This window comes from Leptidea sinapis, chromosome Z (assembly GCF_905404315.1).
Source record: "Leptidea sinapis chromosome Z, ilLepSina1.1, whole genome shotgun sequence".
Taxonomy (NCBI): Eukaryota; Metazoa; Arthropoda; class Insecta; order Lepidoptera; family Pieridae; genus Leptidea; species Leptidea sinapis.
Window position 1 is genome coordinate 19,752,532 of NC_066312.1, and position 6,368 is coordinate 19,758,899.

General features: G+C 34.6%; 1 pseudogene; it reads left to right on the plus strand.

Moving 5' to 3' along the window:
* On the plus strand, window positions 1-3,337 carry LOC126978963 (uncharacterized; annotated as a pseudogene).
* Window positions 3,338-6,368: the final 3,031 nt, after the last annotated feature.

The following is a 6,368-nucleotide window of genomic DNA, read 5'->3' on the forward strand; positions in this document are numbered from 1 at the left end:
ATGGTCCTAAAATTGCTTAAAAACAACAAGGCACCGAGTGATGATGTAATCACAGCGAAGCTTTTGAACGCTGGTGGTACTCCTGTACTTAAGATCCTCTAGAAGTTATTCAATCCTTCATCGTCGAGGGAAGAACTACGCAAAAATGGCATACAAGTAAAGTGGTGCTGCTCTTCAAAAAGGGAATAAAATGCTTTTGAAGATCTTAAGGCCGATATCACAACAAGTCCACATACATACTCTACGGCAAGTTATACAGAAGACAGAGGATATAATCTATAAGCAAAGGAGTATAACCAGCCAATATTCTTGGCGTTCGTGGAATGTGGGACAGCCTTTGATTCGATCGAGATCTGGACGGTACTTCAGTCGCTCCAAAAATGCCACATTGAATATCAATATATCGAAGCGTTGAATTGTTTGTATGGAAACGCCACCATGTCAGTCCGTCTCCAGGATCAAGAAGATGGAAAATGTCTTTAAGATTCTGAATACATCACTCACCTTCGATTCGCAGACGATATCGTAATCATGACAGAGACCATGGAAGACAGCCATATGCTCGATGGCCTCAATATTGATTCTCACTCGTCCCAAATACCACAGTGTTTAAAGACGAAGGTTTTCAACCAATATGTGTTGCTAGTGATGACTTACTGTACACAGACGTGGTTGCAATATGGGCCTGATGAGAAAAGCTCATGGTCGCTTAGAGGGCAATGGATGGGGCTCTGCTCGGAGTTTCCCTTCAAGATCGAAACAGAAATGAACACAACCAATACCACTGACATAGCCCAAATGTTCGCGAAACTGAAGTGGCAGGGCACATAGTTCAATGGGTAAATGGCCGTTCGGGCAGTAAACTCCTCGAATGGCGACCACGTACCGGAAGGCGCAGTGTTTGTGGGCCCCCAGCAAGATGGATCTAAGATCTGGGTCAATGTCGCCGGAATACTTTGGACGCAGGACCGATCGTCGTGGAGTTTTTTGGGGGAGGCCTTTATCCAGCAGTAGAAGTCTTCCGGCTGATTATGATGATGATGATTGTACTGAATTGTGACTTTATTGAATAAATTTTTGTGCTAATAATCAACGATAGATAATATGACAAGACTTACTTACGCCCTATTTTCATTCATTTAGTCTTTACATTTCATAAATAAAGCTAGTAAATAGTATGAGCACTTCGTTTTCTATAATGATTGCCTTTAAACCGCAGGATGTGGCGCCTATGCAAATCATTGCGTTGTGGATGTTTAATTAAGCACTCCCATTAGGTCACTTGATCGTACATTTACTGACGCATTGGTAATATAGTGGTAATATATTTGTTAAATAATTTCAGTTTAAGACTATATTTAAATAGCATAGCATACACGACATAGGTAATAGGGGCTGGTGTATAATAATATCATTTTTTATATCCCTATTGATGCTGGCCAGTTACAATTTCCTTTTACTTGCTACGGGTTAACGGCTGGAGTAATTAAACGTTTTGGTTGCAGTGACACTTAATGAGGTCACGCTGCAATATTTAAAATGGGATTAATATAGTATTAGTGTAAACAGCTTTTACATAACCGCTTTATAATTGCCAATTTTTTAAAGTATTAAGATGTATATAGTATGTTATACATAAGAGATAGACATGCCATCGCGGATTTTTCTGTGGACCTGTATAAGATACACAACTCCATACATTATTTTGTTATATCTCAAAGGGTTTTGACAGCGTTTTCGTTGAAACCTCCAAGAGGGCTTATTTTTGAGAGGAAGACATAATAGGCCATGACGCACTTTTCTGTAGAACTATATAAGATACACGATTCCATCAAACATTAGTTTTTTATATTATCTCAAACGCTTTAGACAGCGTTTTCGGTGAAAGCTCCCAGATGGCTTTTTATTTTGACATGTCCAACAAATATCCTATTTGTATAAGGCGAAGGAGATCGACGTTGAGTAGGTTGCAGACAATTACGGACGATCGATGGCGTGCGGCGTGCGCGCTTCCTCCCCATGCACTGCCAAATACGATTTACGATGGGAAGTTGACGGATACGCCAAAGCACCAGATTTTTTGTGGAGATCAATTTGTCAAAATATAGTTTTTTTCCTATAAAATATTGTAGTCCTTGGGTGAAAATATGATACATTTTTTTTCTCATAGTACTCATGCATATAGTTCAGTATACAACCATAATATTAATAATATAATATCACTTTTTATGTTGAAATCCGGTTCACGCCGCTGCTCGCCGCGTACGTTATAAGGGGCCAGTGGACACTCACACTGCCCCGGATCATTGTAGTAGTGCAACCATTTAGCGTGGTTGTATGAAGGTTACTCTCTATACCATTTAATTTACTCATGGGGTCGCCGCGACCCTTCGGTACTGCGCTGGCGCATGAGAATTGCGATCTCTGCGCAGTTCTTACAAATCGAAAACCTTCAGGCTTCAATGTTATTTGAATACTCATATGACACTGTTGGGCCTGGGCCTTCCATATTCAGGCGCCGGGTATCACAGTGCAGTTTCATTAATAAGTAGCGATTTATTGCGAAATCTAACAATAACCTCTAAAACCGCCAAGTCGACGATATAACCGCGACTTATAGCTAAATTCACAACAAATACCTGAACCCAGCTTCCCTTCTATGAGTCTGAATCCAAGCACAATAATAAATGCATACGAAAGTAAAACAACAAAGAGGGTTGATAGCTGTTTTCACAAAAAAATCCCAAAGTAATTAAAGTTGAGTAAACTATCGAGTGTCTCAATAAAAAGGGTGTTGCTTTGATTGTGAGATGTGATCATAACGTTTCTAACTTCACTAATTGTTCACCATCTTCATTAAAACTTCAAAACACGATACTCTTAGCAGGTATCCGGTATCGCTGTATCACAGCAAACATTGTTAGTGTTAAATAATAAATATTGTTCAATAAGTAATCCTTTATTATATAAAGTAATTAATATTTAACCATGAAATGATGTCATGTGATATTTCAGCATAATATATCTGATACAATTATTTTCGGGAACACCCAAATACTACTATATATGTTTGTTCATTCCCGATTTCAATGCTTAGATTTTCAAAAGTCCAACTAATAATGTTTTGTATTGAAAATCACTAAATTTATTATACCGAAAGTCGTAAATGCAATTTGTTTGGTAAAAATAGTGGCGATTCATCATAGAGGCTGATAATCTCAATTATTGGTGAAACATTTGGATTAGTTCAGATCAGAACTGTGACATGAAAGCACAAAGGCGAGCTAGAGAAACTTATGTGCCGCGGGAGTGGCCGTCAGCGCCAGTTCCTAGATAAAATATATAATTTGAAAAAGAATCAGTATTTATCAAAATAAAAAAAAACAGTTCTTAGGTAAAAATACAATAAGACGTGCGTATTATTACGGTTAGCAATCCTACCTACTAAGCTAGAGCTCCCGGGTTCGAATCCCGGTAAGTGCAAGCATTTATATGATGAATGGATGTTTGTTTCCGAGTCATGGATGTTTAAATGTATTTATGTATGTTTAAGTAAGTATATTGTATTAAATATATCATTGTCTTGTAACCCATAACACAGGCTATATATGCTTAACTTGGGGCAAGATAATTTGTGTAAAAAGTGTGTCAATATTATTATTATTATCATCAATATTATAAAAAAATCGCGATATTGCTTGATAGACCAGTGAAGCCTGTGAAAATGATTAAAAGAGAAAAAAAATTTAGATATAGGCCAATTATAAAGGCCATCTCTGCAACTTCCCGCTAATTCCATACCTAAACGTTTCAAATTGTACTTACCAGCTCTATATATATATCCCAGCTCTTCGAGCTCAAAAATATAGTTTATTTTATTATGAGTATAATATATTCGAACTTAAAAGTCTGATAAAAATAAAACCCTATTTCATTAATTTAAATTTTCACTGACTGGCACTGAATTCAAACCTATCAATAGGTAGCACATATAAATAATAGTATTTTATTAATATTAAAGGTGAAGGTTTGCATAAGAGGTATATTAAATTAAATTTTTAGTTTTTTGATAGTTTTCAGTTTTTGAAGTCGGTTTTTTAAACGTAGTTTTTTTATGATGTTATGAGCTGATTCGTTTTTGGAATCGATCGGTAAAGCCGTTTAAAAGTTATTCCAAAAAAAACACATATATTTTTTTTTGTTTCGTAGTACACGTTCATAAATACAAACGTACGGACACCATCACAAGAATTGCTTCCTAGGACTTTAAAACGTGGAGATCTAATGAAAACTCGATTTTCAAAAGACGGGGTAAAACCAATAACTTTCCGAATTTCTAAAAATTTTAAATTTTTTAGGGAAGTTAAAAATAATAGTAGGATTAAGCCCATTGGAAAATGAAGAGAATATGATAGAAATAAAAGGAAAAATAATTTATTTACGGGCGATCTGAGGTCGGAAAGTCGGTTCGGAAAACGGTCTATCTCGATTTCCGGCGAAACGTTAAAAGAAAAGTTGTAGGTAATTAAGAGCTCTACAACTTTTTATTCACTCTTTTCACATAACCTCAAAATTTATGGGAAAAATTCAAATAACCAAGTTTTTGGATTTTTATTTTTAACAAAAAAAATTTCCACGAAATTTGGTGAAAAGTTTTTATATCCCAAATACACTGTAACTTGTTTTGATTTGAAATATTAATTTTTTTACCTTAATTTAAACAATTTGTTATGTTTTTTTAAAGTGATACACTTCTGGGAGTAATACACAAATAAAATATGAAAACAAAATTCTCTCTCACAAGGGACTCGAATCCACGACCTCTCGCGTTCCGTGCGAGTGCCCTTCCAACTGAGCCAACCGTTCGAGTGACGTATTGTCATAAAATGTTGTATACTTTGTTCAACTCTCAGGTACTGGCTTCTTCTACAGGATCAACTTTACAGTAATTGATAACCTGTTCAAAAATATAACAGGGAGTCCCACATCGTTCATGAAATTTTGTTTTCAAATTTTAAATTACTTAAATATCGAAAACGAACCGTAATTTTCAATCGAAATTTCTCACGTCGGTCGGTATATAAGATTTTTCAAAAAAATAGGTGGTCATTTTGTTAAATCTCTACTTTTCGATGGTGCAAAAAAAAACATTTCTATGGTAATAATTGTTCTCAGAAAATGTAATGCAACGAAAAAACTGGAATCCGAAAATTTTTGTTACATGTACAATTTTGAGCTATTTATTGAAATTTACACTTAAATTATTGAAAAAAAAAGTAAGATTTCATGTCACATTGATAAACTAAAAATTTTGAAATCGAAATATACTACTATACTATTCTATTCTATATATATACCTGAGTGACCTACGGAAAATTTAAGCCCATCAAAAGGTACTTCATAGAGAATTCATATCTGTTATTTCGCAGCCGCAAAAATAAATATTGTAATCAAATCTATTTACAAATGTAAAAATGTTTCATTGTTATATTCTCTTCCTTTTCCAATGGGCTCATATTATGGGTTTTATTATATTATTATATTAAAAATTATTTTGGTCTAAAAAATTATCGACCCTGGTCTATGTCAAATTGTCCTTGACGGTGCATAAGAGATGCCATGTTAAAAGTTTGCAAATAATAATTCAGGTGCCAACTATCGTCCGACACTTCGAGCAGCTCTGTATTGCACATGGTCAAATAAATAATTAACAATAAAATATATGTTGACACCTGGCAACCCTAGCGTTACGGCTGACTGAGAGCTGGCAACTACTGTTTTTCAAATTCCTTACATAACTTCCTTTAAAATTACGTAAGATTGATTAAAAAACATATACTTGCTCACACTTAACTGGAGCGAGAACCGTTTATTAAAATCATGGCAACTTCTGCTTGTGGCCATTTCTTAACTGGCAACCATGCCTTATAGTAAATAAAAACTTCAAATTTGTATTTAAATTATAAAAAAACATACCTATGTCTACAAATTATCAACAAAAATGTATCTGTTTACACCTTTATGGTGCGGCTGACTGTGAGCTGGCAACCATATTTTAAACCATAATTAAAACAAAAACATATATGTGCAATTTACATCAGAAAATTAATTATACTTAAATAAATTACAGGTACTTGCGGCCAATTTTTTATAAGCACCTATCGTTAATACATTCATACTTCCTAAACGTTCATTTAAAATTATTAGTTTCATTAAAAAAACACGTACCGACAGAATCGAGCGGTTGGCTCTTATGCTAATAGATACATCAACTAAACCTAATAATGTAGAGTACATAAAAAACGTTCGATATAACTGAACATTAATATACATACATCCACGACAATTTCATGTTGTCATTGTTATCG